Here is a 16,450-nt window from a genome sequence, read left to right as displayed (position 1 = left end):
GTCCCTACCTGACTGAGTAGTTATAACAATTCAGTGACATTTAGGATAATCTGACAGAGAGTCACTGCTCTTTCCATAAACACTAAGGGCTGTGAATCATGGTATAACTAATGGTTTGGTAGAAGGTACCATCTGTTCACCAGTTATTGTATTCATTAGTTATTTAACCCAGGTTAAAAGATGAAATCATGACTTTTCTATTTTCTATCTTGCTGAAAAATCAGGGATTCTTTTTCTACTTTGACCAAACAACTAGAACAGGAAATTATGCTTTACAACTTAGGTGGCTGGTTTCCTCTACTTTCTATTGCTTTTATAGAAAGTATAAAAAAGGAAAAAAGACTTAGGGAGAAACTACCTGCATTTTATATATTTTGTTAGTACTAACAAAATATCTTCTTGAATATTGTAGAACCATGTTAGACTTTGGAACTTTGGTGGGGGGACTGTTTATGGAGATACTTAAGGCAGTAAGAGCAGAGTACAAAATAAGCAAGTCAATAGCAAGCAAACTCTGAGGAAAAAAAGAAGTAATAAATGGTGTGTCTTCTAACTCCAAAATCCGTGACCATACTCCTTCTGCTATTGCTCTTCCCAAGTGGGACATAAAAAGGAAGAAGAACAAATATAGCAGAAGTGTACTGGGGTCCCTGTGGCTCAAACTAGGTGTTTACATCAACTCACTGAATGTTTGCCACAACACCATGACACAAAGTACACTGTTTCATTTTACAGGTGCAGAAATTATGGCTAAAAGTAACTAAACTTACGGAAGGTTAATTAACTCTTCTTAAGGAATGGGAAGGGACATAGGGAGAAACTACCTGCATTTGAAGAGGGAGCTCAGAGTCCCACATCACTGATGGTTCAACATCACCTGTAATGATTCAGTACCAAGCAAATCAAAATTTCACACTTTTGGTAGTGTTTTCTTCATATGTTTAGGACTGGAAATTTAGCAACCAAAGATCCAAACTAAAGATTTTCTCCTAACAGAATGTTGACTTTGATTAAAATAAAGTGAGCTACCAGCATTAACCTTAGACACTACCAAAAAACCACAGACCGATATCCCCAAGCAATATTGATGCAAAAATCTTCAACAAAGTACTAGCAAAGCAAACTCAACAGCACAAGGATAGGATTACACACCAAAACCAAGTGGGATTTACTTCTGGAATGCAAGGATGGTTCAATGTATGAAAATCAATCAATGTAATAAACCACATTAACAGAATGAAAAACAAAATTATTATGATTATCTCAACTGAAACAAGCAAACACATTTAACAAGATTCAATTCACTTTCATAATAAAAACACTCAACAAACTAGGAATAGAGGGAAACTACCTCTACATAATGCAGGTCATAAATGAAAAGCCCACAACTAACTGGATACTCAATGGTGAAAGACAGAAAGACTTTCCTCTAAGGTCAAGAACAAGAGTGGTGTCTGCTCTCACCACATCTAATCAACACAGTATTGGAAGCCCTATTCAGAGTAATTAGGTAAGAAAAAAAAAACATACAAATTAAAAAGAAAAAGTTATCTGCATTCACTGGTGATACAATCTTATATATAGAAAACCCAAAAGATTACACACAAAAAAACTAATAAATTCTGCTAGTTTCTGATGTGAATTCAACATGCAAAAATTAGTTACATTTTATATAATAATGATGAACAATCTGAAAAGGAAATTAAGAAAACAATTCTACTTACTAATATTGAAAATAATAAAATATTTAGGAATAAACCTAACCAAGGAGGGAAAATATTTGTACTCTGAAATGGCAAAACATTGTTCAAAGAAATTAAAGAGGGGCTGGGAGTGTGGCCCCAGCTCTTCTTTGGCATTTACAAGGACCTGGGTTCAATAGCCAGCAAAAGAAAGAAAGAAAGTTAAAGGATGCATATATAAATTGAAAGACATTCCATATTCATGAATTAGAAGATTTAATATTGTTAAGATGTTAATTCTATGCAAAGCAAATGACATATTCAATGAAACCACTATTAAAATCCCAACTATTTTTCAAAATTGGAAAAATCCATCCTAAATTTCATATGGAACCTCAAGAGACACTGAATAGTCCAAAGAATCTTGAAAAAGAGGAATAAACTTAAAAGACTCACATATTCTAATTTTAATATATATTACAAATCTATAGTAATTAATACATAAATATGGACATGCAAACCAATGGAATACAATAGTTATCCCAGAAATAAAATTTTGCATACATAGATCAGTGTTCATCAATAAGGGTTCCAAGACCTCTTAGTGGGAAAGAGAAGCCTCTTCAAAAAAATAATACTGTGAAAACTGGATACATACATGCAAAAGATTTAAGTTTACCTTTATCTTACACCACATGCAAAATCAAATAAAAATAGATTTAAAAAATCAATAAAAGAACAAAAACTATAAAACTCATAGAAGAAATTATAAGGGGAAAAACTTTGTGATATCGGGATTGGCAACAATTTCTGAGATGACATTAAAAAAGTCAACAAAAGCAAAAATAGAGAAATGGACACATCAAACTTAGAAACTTCAGTGCATCAAAAGACACAATCAACAGAGTGAAAGACAATCTATAGAGTGGGTCAAAATATTTGCAAATCACATATCTGATAAAAGTTTAACATCCAGACTATCTAAAGAACTCCTAAAACTCAACAAAAATTAAATAATCCAATTTAAAAATAGGCATAAGACTTAAATAAATATTTCTCAAAACATCTTAGATGAGTAACCAACAAGCATATGAAAAGTTATTCAATGACACTAACCATTAAAGAAATGAAAATCAAAGCCCAAATAAGATATTACCTCATAAAATAACAGGTTTTGGAGAGAATGTGGAAAAATTAGACCCGTATGCCTACTGGTAGGATTGTAAAATGGAAATTGCTATGGAAAATAGTATGGCAAATCATTTAAAAATTAAAAACAGAATTACTATGTGATCCAGAGATCCCACTTTCAAAAGAATTAAAAGCAAAGTCTCAAAGAGAGATTTGTAGAACCATGTTCATAGCAGTTCATAATAGCAAGGGGCAGAAGGAAAGCAACTCAAATGTTCATTAAGATGGATGAATCTAAAAACAAAATGTGATATACTGTATGTTTGCTGTGGAATATTATTCGGTTTTAAAAAAGGAAATAGATTCTGGCACATGCTTCATATGGATGAACTTTGAGGACATGATGCTACATGAAATGACTGTTACAAAAACACAAATTTTTGTCAGATTATGTTGATCTATAGTTGGTTTCACACAAACAAAAAGTAGAATGGTGGGTTCCAAGTGGTATGGAAGAAGGAATTTCAGTTTTATAAGACAGAAAAGTTCTGGAGATCTGGTATAAAATGATGTGTGTACTTGATTAACACTATTAAACTTAAAAGTGGTTAGGAAGGTAAATTTTATGTTGTGTATTTGTATTTTAAAAACAAATAAATTCTCCTAGAGAAAAAAAAAAATCCAAGTGACTGTCCAAAATGGATCCTGTGGACTTGCACAGGATGGAAGAATAGAAGAGGGTATGTCGCAGGACCCTCTGATGGAAGAATTAGAAGTTCAAGATCAGCGTGGAGGCTCCCAGATTCCTGCTTCTGCCTCCCCTGCGCATCAGTAAGGAACCTTGGGGCTCAGGCTAAACCCACTCTATGGGTCTCTTCTGAGCTCACGTTGACTTCAGTTACTTTTCCACTGATTCCCCACAACTAAACTTTCCTCTTGCATTTTTCGTACATTTTTTAAAACTTTTGCTTTGCACTTTGGAAGATGTTCTGTGACTTCTTACAATCTTCTACTAAAGTTTTTTGTTGTTGTTGTTTTTTACTTTCAGCAATCACTTATTTGATACCCTGAACTCTTTCTGTTTGTTGATTGCTTCTTTGTAAAGGACCCAGCTGTTCTTAGTTTATGGATTTTCTGAGAATCCCTCCCAGGATACTAATTAGACGTCTTTTTAAAATAAAAATTTTCTTCTGGGTTTCAGAATTAGGTGGATGTCCTCTGATGCTGTTTTCTCTATTCAATCTCTATGATCCTTCTCTTTTTATATAATCGGCTTTCCTTGAATTCTGGAAGTGGTTGATATTTTGAGTGATAGCTAAGGTTGATGAGTTTCTTCTCTCTTTCTGCAGATGTGACTCTCTTGCAAAAGAATTCAGGGCTTCTCCCAATGACGGTGAGCTTGATAGAGAGGATCAGGCATGGAACGGACTGGCTTCATTTCAAGGGTGGGCATGGGCTTGCAGGGCATGTCCAGATGGCAGAATGAGAGGCCTTCACTCTACGGTCCCATTTCCAAACCATAAGTCCTGATTCTCCCCCTAAAAGTTTCTTTGCTTTCTTTAGTTTTACTCTGGAGACAAAACCCTGCCTGAAAATCACTTCTGCCTTCTCCTCGACAGCTTGAGGCAGGGTGCCTTGCCTGGAGGAATTTGGGAGGAAGAATTAAGTGACTGAGGCTCATTGTCTTTGGGGTCTGTCTTTCTGCCTTTAGTTCTAAGGTAAGGTGATCAGGTAAAGAACCTCCCCATGAGGACTTGGGGGATTCCTGAGGACTGATCTGGTTGTTCACCTGTCTGCTGTTCTGGGAGTCATGATAGGAAGCCCCCTTTTGCCACGCTCCTAAATCTCATCCCCAGCCCATCTGATATTTTGACCTCTAGCAGCCAACCTCTGGGTCCCTCTCATTTGAAATTCATGCAAGGAAAAGAAGAATACGAAGCACTCACAGCTTACATCCCACTATAGGTATCTTCTGGTGCCTTGTTTCAGTTTGGTTTTTTTTCCTTCTGTTTCATTTTGTTCTACCTGGCATCCAACCAGTTCCTTGCTGTGTGGGGAGGCAATTCCCCACTGGGAGACAGCATCTAGTGGAACCGGATGGAGCTGACCCTCCTCTGTCTCCCCAGCCCCTGGGCCCCATAGATGCCTGCTTCTTAACCCTTGGCCCTGGGCCTGGAATGCTTGGTCTTCTAGACCCAAACAGGCTAGGAGGCCCTGACAGCCTGACTGTGACTAGAAAGAACCTCTCTTGTACACTCCCCAGAGCTACTGCATGGAAGTAGAGTACTCAGGGATCTATCTCGATCCTCCCTTTGGTGTGGGAACTCTGCTCCTGTCAAGAGTCTCAATCTTATTATTTCAACTTACAGTAGGCATTGGAAGCAGTTTTCTCCAAAATCCTATATTTTTAAAGACTTTTGAAGCAAGAACCTAATCTCTCAGGCATAGCTCTTCCACATAAGAGAAATGTTGCAATTCCACTTCATGAGAAAAAATTTATGAGAAATACAAACTATATATCACTAAAATATGCTTTCTTCTTTAATGCTCATTCTAAAAATCTTAAACAGTATAGAGCAGCATTCAGATTCACTATTCCCAAAAGGCAACTAAGATTTAAAAATATTCTTGGGTGCTTTCAGGAAATTTTGGTGCAAATGTATTGCACCAAAATACATCGGCTCTTCTTTATATAAATGAGATGACAAAATAACCAAATAATGCTGTTTCCTTGTGGCTCACATCAGGATGGGTGCCGCAGTCAAAAGAAAGTAAGCCCTGCTTCCAAAAACCAGTTAGCAAGCAATCAAAACCTTTACTGAAGTCATTTGAAAATAAAAGAAGAACTACCTTGCATGGCACAGAGTAATGCCCTTTGAAATTCTTCTTTATCTTTTCCTCTTTCTCCCTAAAACTTCACTTTTTCACTGATTTTTTTTTTCTTTTTCATACCAGGGATGGAACCCAGAGGTGCTTAACCACTGAGCCACATCCCCAGCAATAATTTATATATATAAAATAATTTAGAGACAGGGTCTTGGAGTCTTGCTGAGTTGCTTAGAGCCTTGTTAAGTTGCTGAGGCTGGCTCGGAACTTGCCATCCTCCTGCCTCAGCCTCCTGAGCCACAGGGATCATAAGCATGCACCACCCCACCGGGCACAACCTCACTCTTTACAACACAGTTCTTTCTCTCTCCCCCTCCCTTTCCCCCTCCCTTTCTCCCAAAACTATCCCTTCAAAACTCAGTCCACTCCAGCTCTGGTCTTTCCCTATTTCCTGCCTTGCCACATATTCCTTTTTTCCTTAGTAGCTTCAGTCCATTCTAAAATCACCCATGGCCTTTCTAGAACCCTTTCAGTTCTTTTCTGTACCCATTACTGGGTTAACCCCACAAGGGCCAGACATGACTGGCAGGTCCAAGACACAAAGGCACTTCATTTTTCAAAGGCCAGTATCTCTTTATATATGAAGAAGTACAGATGCACTCTTGACAATTGTTGATTTGTGTTTGTCTGGTGTGATTTCACGTAATAACAATTAATGAATTTTTTTTTAAAAAGTCAGTGAATCAGTGAACAAATATATAGGTGAGCAAATAACTGAGAGTGTTAATAAACTACAGCTAATGCAGACCAGATAGCGATTCAACCTGGGTTATGGGATTCCGCCTCTTAACCACTCTTATATTCAGCTTTCTTCTCCTACTTAAAATAGGGAAGTATTTTTGAAAATCTGTTACACAGATAAAATGAAATATCAATAAGGTGCTTACCCCAGAGCAATGTAAGCTATGAAAACTGAGCAAGATCATGCATCCATGTAAATCACTTAATTAGCTAATTCTGAATGCTGTGAACACTTCATAGATGATAGAGAAAAATCTCTGGAAGATTCAAAAGCCACAACATGGAAAGAGCTATCTTCCAACCCTGAGCAGGGTGCAGGGGTCTTCCTGACTCCAGCCCTTTGGATGGCATTCATAGCACTATCTTAAGGTGTTGTTATGTGCTTTGATCTTCCAATGACAACTTGAAAAATTAATTTTACAGGTACATTATTCATGGTTCTCAAAATCCTACAATAGCAGCTACATAAGCACTTTAAGCTTTGGACAATTTAAATGCCATCATAACCAAACAGTCTTAAACAATTGCTTCCATGCTAAGTGATGTTAAAGAAAACCAGTGTGTTTCTGGCCCTAGAAGATACAAAACAGCAACTCTAAATACAGTGGAAAGGACTTTAGAGCCTCCTAGACCCGAGTTTAAAGTCCTCATTTATTCCTTTACTCATTCACCCAACACAATTTAAGTGGTTTGAGTGCCAGGCACTACGTTAAGCTGTGGTTAAAAACACCTTCTCCACCATCATTTGAAAGATGGTGAATCCTACTAAGTGATGGAGCTGCTCTTCGCCGAGGTGCAACATCAGCTTCATCACTTTTTAAATAAATCCAACACCTATAAAATACATAGCACATAGAAAAACATTGGTTTCTACCATCTCCTCTCTGACCCTTAAACTACTCTCTGAGTTGAGCTGCAAATACATCAGCATCCTCACAAGCATGTGTCAAAGAGCGTTCACCAAAAGGAGGCTAAAGTGTGGAATCCAGCCAAGGCCAGGAACTTCACAGTGCTCCTGAGCCTGGGAACAGACACAGAACCTGGTACACGACCACCACCCGATATATTAAACCATGAGTTCAGATAATTAGAGCCCCACATTTGACTAGAGGCAAAACTTCTGTGGCCTCAGTTTCCTCATCTGGAAGCTAGAGGGTAAGGCTACTTCCTTCCTAAGTAATCCCAGGTTAAAAAAAAAAATACATGTTGAAGCCTCAGGCCATCAGTTTGTAGTTTATTTGCTCTGCCTGAAATTGAATGTGTACAGCTTCTTCCAAAACTCAGACATGGTATGCAGTCCCCAGATAGGTAGACTTGATCAACATAGCCTTGTTTTATCTCTCATTCTAGATTATGTAATGTATAGACTAGTAAGTTAAAAAAACACTCAGTGCTGAAAAAAAAATAGCTCGTTTGAAAATCTAAAGACTAGAAATTAACCAGTCACTTCATGTTTTTAGCAAACACACTTACCATTGTGTGGGGCTTCATTGTCCCCTTGGTGAATAGAGCCTTTAAAAATGTATACGCCTGGAACTGAATGCCGTGTCAAATCTATTGGCACTGCATGTTTAAACACCTGCATCTCATCACCAGCCCTTCATAATATTGTTAAACAATAATTATACTTATGATGAGTAATGAATCCAAATATATTCTTCCTTGAGACGTACTCATTCTTGTGTGATAAGTAACCCATTAGTAGCATAAAAAAAGCTACTCAGGTAGAACAGGATGCGTACCTACATCCATATAATACCCAATGAAGTTTTTAAATGATTATAAAAAATTGTAATGATGTCATCTTCTTTATTAGAGAATTCTTGCCTGGTTTTTAAGAGAATGTGCCATTTTTGTTTACCACAGTTCTAAATTTCACTTGCTTAATCAAATTTAAATAATATATACATATGTGTGTGTATATGTGTGTGTGTGTGTGTGTGTGTATATATATATATATATATATATATATATATATACACACACATTTACTTATTTATTTGCTTTGAAATTTAACCAAATTTAGTTTTGTGTTCTCCATATCTGACCTGAAAATGGAAACTTGAGTTAAAGACTAAGCTTGCCTTGGACAGCACCCACACATTTTGCTTAAAACTGACATCAACTTTTATGGGTTTAGAGAATCTCAAAGGAGCTAATTCAAGTTACTGGAGTTACAAATAAGTGGCAGAAAAACTAAAGCATGACAATCACTAAAAGGAGCAACTCCATCAAAAAAAAAGAAAAAAAAAAGAAAGAGAGAGAGAGAGAGAGATACAAATAAAAAGGATATCAGGCAAAATAAAACATATTAAGAGCTAACAAGAATGGCAGCTCAGGGCTAGGCATTTCATATCTAACTCTTGATGCTCATAATAACCTTATGAATTTCATGCTATCATTACCCTGTTTTGCAGATAAGAACGTGACATATACAAAATGAGACAATATTTCCCAAAAGTCACAGGGCAGAAAGTGGCAAATCCAGGACCTGAACTCAGCCTGTCTAGTCCCAAGTCTGGCTATATAATCACTATCCTCAACCTTTTTTCAGTTCCCACCCACTAAAGCCATCAGAAGCAGCCATCCAAAAGCAGGCCCCACACTTCTCAGTCATCTGGAATACAGTTGAGTTCTTGTTGGTAATTCCAAACCCTACTCTGGAAGAGAACTGGTCTTCCGAATATCCATCTTGCCCTAAGCCCAAGTTATCTTCAGGTAACTGATAAGAACACACTGCTCGTCTCCCAGATCTCTAAGGTCTAAAGCTCAACGTGATCAGTATCGCATCCATGTGGGTAAATGAGGCTACTAGAACCTGGATGAGTGCTCAAAGTTCTCTGCCACTTGCGATCTTCCAGAAATCATTTGCAATGTGATCCTTTGATCCCCAGGTATTACAGAAGAGTTTATGATACAAAGAGTTAGCATGATCCAAAATATAGCAAGCACCATGCAGTGCAGGGTGGGGTTGATTAAAAACAGAGGCAACTGAAATTGCACTCACCTCCCCCCATGGTTAGTGCTGCAGCCTTCATGAAACAAACAATTTTTGAGGTGGGTTGAATGCCCACATGCACCCCAGAGTATGGAAGGAGACCTCAGGAGCTGGCCCCAAGACAGCATCCTGAGGACCAGGCCAGCTACCCAGGCACCAGAAACCTAATTCTAGGGGAAACAGCCCCTAGCTCTTCTCCCCCTCCCAAAAGTCATGTCAAATGGCCCTGTGAGGCCAGAGTCACATCCTGCAGCCCACAACCCAATTGTGGCTCCACATTCCCTTCCTAACACAATCCCCAGTGGCTTCCCACCAAGGTAACCAGGATCTGAGACATCAGAATGAGTTACTGGAGTTACAAATAAGTGGTTGTTTTCAACACTGTATCATAACTTACTAGTCTATACATTATATATTTTAGAAAATCTATGAGTGTTTTCATCATTTGGGGACATTTTTGAGTGTGGAAGGGAGCCCACTAACAATTATTCTAGAACAACATGTATAAACCCAAACTGTCCTAGGCAAAAGGGATGCATCCATTACCTCCCTTATTCATCTCCTTCTCTCCATTCTGCCCCTGCCCCTTTGCTGTTCCTTCAATTATTCCAGGCCAGCGTTGTCTTGGGAACTTTCTGCTTCCTGTTCCCTTTCCCTGGAACCCATCCTCCAAACACCTTTATGGCTTGATCCTTCATCTCTTTCAGCTTTTTGCTAATCACAATTATTTGTCTCCCATCACCACCATGTTTTAAAAGGGATCACCAACCCCCCCAACACACACACACCCATAGCACCACTTTGGGTTCTCGATCGTCTTTGAACTACCATGTGTTCTGCTTATTCACTGTGCATTGTCTAGCTTCCCCAGGGCCTGCACACATACCTGGGCAGGTCAGGCCCTGCCAACAGGAAGAGCCGCAAGGGTCGGATGGCCCACATTCCACTCATCAGGACTTGTGCCAGGACTTGGGGCTGCATCATCCTGAATAGGGTGTGTCCTTCCACCCAATGGCACTATTTTCTAATTTGTACAGACTCCATACCTCCTGGCAGCAGCCCTCACCTCCTCCCCCTGGAAAAGCATAAACACTAGGACTTGATACTGTACACTCTAATTGCCCACCAGCAACTCCTATAGCTAAAACAATGCCTAGCATTTATAGATACCTAAAAAAAAAAAAAAAATGTTACATAAACAAATGAATGAAAACAAGACTGAGATCTGTAGACACGCCTTCTCCAAGTGCTGAGCTGTTCATGCACTTTAAGTTCCCTTCCCTCTCTCTTTTCATTTTAAACGACATTTAACTTTACTTTCTTGATAAAACTCAACTGGCAGCGAGCAATGTACCTTCCCACTTTGAGGCAACTTAGGAAATTTAAAACTGTCTCTTAGATAATTGCTCACACAATTCAGGATTTAGCCCAGTCATTTCCAAGTTCAAAGTCTTTTCCAGAGCATCCTCCACTCTTAAAAATGCTCCCTGCTCCCTCCCCCAGGATGGAGCATTGCAGGAAGAAATATTTTTTTTATTGGCCCTGGGGAAGTGGAGAATAACCCTAAATGACATCAGAAGGACAGACTTTTCCTGCCTGGCCTTTCTGTTTTACCTCTCTGTTGCCTCCATAGCGATGTAACTGGTCCCGGTGGACCTTTAGGATGGTGGAGAATATGGCAGCATCTGCTGATGATGTCCTGATAAGGTCTTGGGTCTGGAGGTCTGTGCAGCTTGGAATTTCCTCATATAAATGCCAGGCTACCTCCAGACCTTCTCCTATCAGCATTTCTACAACCCACTCTTCATCAAGCAGGGAATTCTGGGTCCCTGCCCCCATGCCACTGGTAAGCTGTGGGGAAACTGGGCTATGTCCTCTGTGGAACCACAGGCCCACACACACAGGCTTTCTCTCCTTGAAACGGCAATATTGCTGCATTCTTATTTGTAAAATACTGATTCTTAAGGTGAGCGATGGATACACCAGTGTTGGTTATAGTTTTCTCTAAACCCACTATATTGCCTGAAATATCTCACAACATTCCAGAATAAAAGAGTCCACCAACCTTCTCTTCTATTGCTCTTGCTCCAGATTGATGAGGGTCTGCCAGAACCCCCAACAGGAATGAAGGGACACAACAGGAATGGTTATTATGTTACCTCTGGTACACAGGACATAGCATTGGACAAACACTCATGGTTTCCAGCCTTGGTCAAAGCCTACTTCGTTCTCCCATTATCCAGTTCCTCTTTCTTCTTAGGACCAGAATGGAAGAAGGTCAAGCAGCAGATGGTGGGTGGTCTTGATTGGGAGCCAAGAAGAGGCCCAATACAAGCAAGCTTTGGGGTGAGTCCAGCCTCTGGGTTCAAACACAGGCAGGTGACAGTTTTGCCAAGTAGATCAGTCCTGGCAACGTGACCCATACCAAATTCCCCGTTGGGTGTATATGTGAGAGTGGGAGTGGGATTTGACTATATGAAAAATATCATTTAGGGGTCAGATCCACCATGAGGCTGTCTTCCATTCTTGGGTGCATCTTCTCAGGATCTGTGCTCCCCTGGGAAAGGAGCCCAGAGGAAATGAGGAAACGGATCTTTCGCTTCCAAAAATCAAGTCTAGGTGAATAACTTTAAATTTTCTTTTCTACATTACTGTTTTTGAGGTACTAGAAGCATTCGATGTCTTTTTCTGAACTCTCTTGATTGTCCAAAGACAGTTCCCCAATTCCATCCTTTCCATCAATCAATGAAAAATGCAGCCCCCCCCCCCCGAAGATGCCTCCTCCTTCTACAAGCTGCCCGACTAATGTTGACCACAGAAGAGGTTTTACTCAGGGCAGCAGGGCACAGAGGTGGGAAATTTGCCAGGGAATCCAATGTGGACCAGGATGTCCAGCCCAGCAAGGTCACTAGCCCAGTCTGAAGTAGGCAACGTGTGGTCATACCAACTGTCCTCCCAGTTTCTCCGTATCCATATCTTCTCACATCCTTGATCTAACTGGGGCCATTCTTGCTCCTTCTTGAAACACTGAGCCCTGTTCCTGGGAGCCTACACTTAGTTCTAATCCCATAACTCTCCATAACTCTCTGTGAACCACTTAATTTAATTTTGTTCAACTCTTCTCTTCCATCAACCAGAGTCAGCTTCTCTTGTTTGCAAATAAGAGTCCCACTTAGGACCCTATCAACAATGGCACGTGCCCTTCTGTTCTTATCCTGCTTTTTCTCTACTGTACTTATCACAATTTGACCTAATAGTTTATTATTCAGCTTTTTTATCCCACACTGGGATGAAATTTCCTTGAGGTCAGAATCTTTGTTTTTGTTCATTTTTACTTACTTAAAACAATGCCTGGTAGACATTGTACTTAAAACAATTTGTTACATGAATGAAACATCTAACACTTATTGATCCATTTAACCCTAAAGATTATTCTGTTAGAAACCAGAACCTCTGACATTTATCCAGGATTCTATGCCCAAGGTTCCACCTCTAGTAAGCAACACTTTCCAGCTTTGTGTGTATGATTCTAGGCAGAGATACCAGAGGAGCCCTGGTGAGATCTTTTCAGGTATGCAAATATGTCCCTCTTATCATTTCTGTAGGACACAGACTTGCCAGCTATCATCTGGGCCAATTATTACTAGTTTTATTTTGTTCAAATGAACATTCGCCTCTTTTTAAGACGTTCATATTGAATATTAGAAAAGTCAAGCCTTTACCAAAATTTTGGGAGGCCATTCTTTATATAAATGTTGTTCCCAGATCAACTCGGCCACAGCAGAAGTTGTGAGCTCAGCACCATATCATGCTAAGGTCTTAGAGACACTCTGCTTCTCAAATTACTCTCATAAAAGAGCATAAAATGTCTCCCTGTCCACATTTGACTCACGTACACCTACCAAGAACCCAAGTCACATGACCTACAGCTCTACACAGTTCTGACTCCTAACAGTCCTCAGAATGCCCACAGCATGGAAGCTTCCAGTTCGTTCTTCCAAGTGTCCATTTTAACACTTGCTGTGGAAAAAAAAAAATGCATTCCCACATTCTGCACGCAAAAACAGCTTCCACACCAACCTTAAATGGACCATGATTTCAAAATATATGCTAATGTATGATCCCTGATTGGGCTATGTATTTGAAATGTGGGATTGCAATGTGGTTGTTTTGTTGTTGTTTTTTTTTCCCCACAAATACAAAATCGTTTCTCAACAATACTATCAGGAAAGGGTCCAGCAGAGCAAAAGAACACCAAGCACTGCAGAGTGGCACTACCGGGCAGCTCAGTGGAGGGGGAGATATGGTCAGAGTCCCCTTTCCACCCCTGTGCAGAAGAAGGACCCAGCAACCGAGGCTGACTTCCAGCTGGGGCTGAGCAACCCCACCCAGCACTGGACCACATGCTGAAGAACAAAGGGAAGACCCGTGGGGGCTTTGGTGCAGACGGAGGAGCTTCCAGAGACAGCAAAGTCGTTGCAGGAAGAGCAGCTCAGCATCAATGGAGAAGTAGGGACACAGCTCGCAGAGCACACCCAGCACCTACCATGTGTCCAGCTCGTCCTTTCGTTGGCGCGATAAATACCAAGTCAGCATCTTCCTTGTGCCAGAGATTTCTGCTGGAGATGGGCATATGACAAACAGCAAGGGACCCGTGGCCCTGCCCTCGTGGAGCTTACGTTCTGGGACACCGCAGCACTGAATATATATTTGTTGAATTCACCAATTGAATAAACTACTGAGCCAACATTTCTTTTTATTCTAGTATGATTTCTTCATCTGCCACATTACAAGGTAGAAAAGGGCCTGGGAGGGAGGGAGGCAGAGGGGCCGAGCAGAAAAGGGGCCACGGGAAGAGGATGAGCGCTGGGGCCGGGAGGTCCTGGAAGCCATCAAAAAGACTTTGGACTTGATGGTCAGTGAAACCGAAGTCCACTGGAGGTTTGTGAGCAGAAGAATGATGTCATCTGTTTATATTTTTGGAAATGTTATTAAATCTTTCAATCCAACTTTGACTGGAATTTATTTCTCCCACCATCTGTTCATCTTTTGTATCTACATCTCAAATAACTTTAAACTGAGAGGGAAAAGCAAAGGTGGATGCACTTATCCCCTGAGCAGTATTATCTATCATGTTAAACAAATAATTCTATAACTTGACTGTTTTCATTCTGCATTAAGTTACCAAGATTTATTCTTGATGGTGAGTATAACCGTAATTCATCCTTTAAACTACTTGCAATGGTCCAGTGTATAAATACTCCACAAAATATTTATCCATTCTTCTGTTGATGGACATTTATGCTTTTTAAATTTCCCATTATAAACTGGATGCCTCAGAAAGCAGTCTTCTACATGGCTCCATTGAGTAGAGAGTCTCTGATTTCATACCCTGGTGGGAATGATTGAGTCGAAAGTGTTTGCATTCCACGACTGTGTTAGATTTTGAAAATGTTCTCCACAGTGATTCTGTAGTGACATAGATGAGACTTCCTACTTCCCTACACTTTTGTCAACTGATGAATATGAAATGATCTTTATGGTTTTTGCATTTCTCTCAACACTAGTAAGGTCAAACATCCCTCAATACATATTAATAAATTACTACCTTAATCTATTAATATGCATCCCATACGTTTATTTTTATCTTAAACTATTTTTTGCACCACTAGAATTAGCCCTACTTGATTAGATAGATAGGTAGGTAGGTAGATAGATAGATAGATAGATAGAGATAGAGATATATCACTGAATGTATTTTTCAGAAACTTCATTTAATATTTTTCACAAATTAGATTGATCCATAGGATGGAAGTGGGTCCCTAGTCTTCACTTCAGCTGCCACAGAAGAGTGGCACCCAGGCATCTCTTGTTGGTAAGCTCCAGAGGCACGATCTCACTGTTTCAGTGTAAGCTAATGTCACCTGTGTCACTCCTTTCCTAATGAAGGGGCCTGTGATCCTCTTTCAGGAAGCCCTTGACGCACAAATGAAATGACTCCACCACAGGGAACTCATAGGCGCCCTCTCCTCTCCAACACAGTTCACGCTGGGAGTCAGAGAATCCTTTAGCTGCATGGAATCTTAAGATGTCAATTACTTGAAATCTAAATGGAAGATTAACTAATGAAACAGCAGAGTGCAGGTGCCTTATTTCCATGTATTCCTCTGCTTTCACAGAGTGGGAACCACTAGGAAATCAGGTCAGATTTTCTAAGACTAAGACAAGTTTTTGATCTTTTCTACACTTGGTCTTTTTCTTCCAACTTAAAATGTGAGTTTCCACACCTCTTGATTTCTACTCTTGAATTGCATTTTCAGTAACCTTCTTGCCACTTCTCAGCAAGCAGTACCTTGGGGCAATCCTCCTTATAAATGTTGGAAAAGAAAGACCACAGAAGATAAAACCAACTAACGTAGAGTCACCTCCTGCCCATATGCTGAGACTTAGTGATTCCATCAGGGTCCCTGGGCTAAGTGGTCCTCTTTAGAAGACATTGCAAAGACCTTCGTGGTAAAGGGAAGGAAATAAAGGTAATCACTTTGGTATGTAAATCTCAGTACTGGTTGAAAGGTTTCTTTTTCTTCAATCCTGCTTTTATAAACAACACTTTGGTGGGACTAAATCTGAGAAGCTACCACAGCTCCATGACAACTGGACTGGCCAGCCAGCCATGGTGACCATCTCCATGTGCACATCACAGTCATTTACAGAGACTCCCATGTTCATTGCAGGGACAAACATTCACTTTGGCTCTCACTAAGAGCAGATCGTTAGCCAATGAGTGGGAAGTGAGATGGGAAAGAACAGTCCTGTCAGGGCAGGCAGCTCGCCTTTCTCCTGATGAAGCCAGTTATATATTTTTATTGGTTATAGTAAAACAAGAGGATTATGCTAGTTTCTCTATGTTGTGCCACATACCAGCACTGCAAAAGTGCCCCAGGCACTGTGATTTCTATTCTTGCTATCAGATGAATGCTGTAGGTTTTCCTCAGTATACATATCTGTGTGT

General features: G+C 40.0%; 1 protein-coding gene across 1 annotated transcript in view; it reads right to left on the bottom strand.

Moving 5' to 3' along the window:
• CUNH12orf42 (chromosome unknown C12orf42 homolog) overlaps positions 1 to 16,450 on the bottom strand; it is a 151,424-nt gene that overhangs the window by 69,196 nt on the left and 65,778 nt on the right. The gene's annotated exons all lie outside the window — the stretch shown is intronic.

The sequence above is a fragment of the Marmota marmota genome, unplaced genomic scaffold (assembly GCF_001458135.2).
Source record: "Marmota marmota marmota unplaced genomic scaffold, marMar, whole genome shotgun sequence".
Taxonomy (NCBI): domain Eukaryota; kingdom Metazoa; phylum Chordata; class Mammalia; order Rodentia; family Sciuridae; genus Marmota; species Marmota marmota.
The sequence above is the reverse complement of the archived record's forward strand: the minus strand, read 5'-3'. Positions and strand labels throughout refer to the sequence as shown.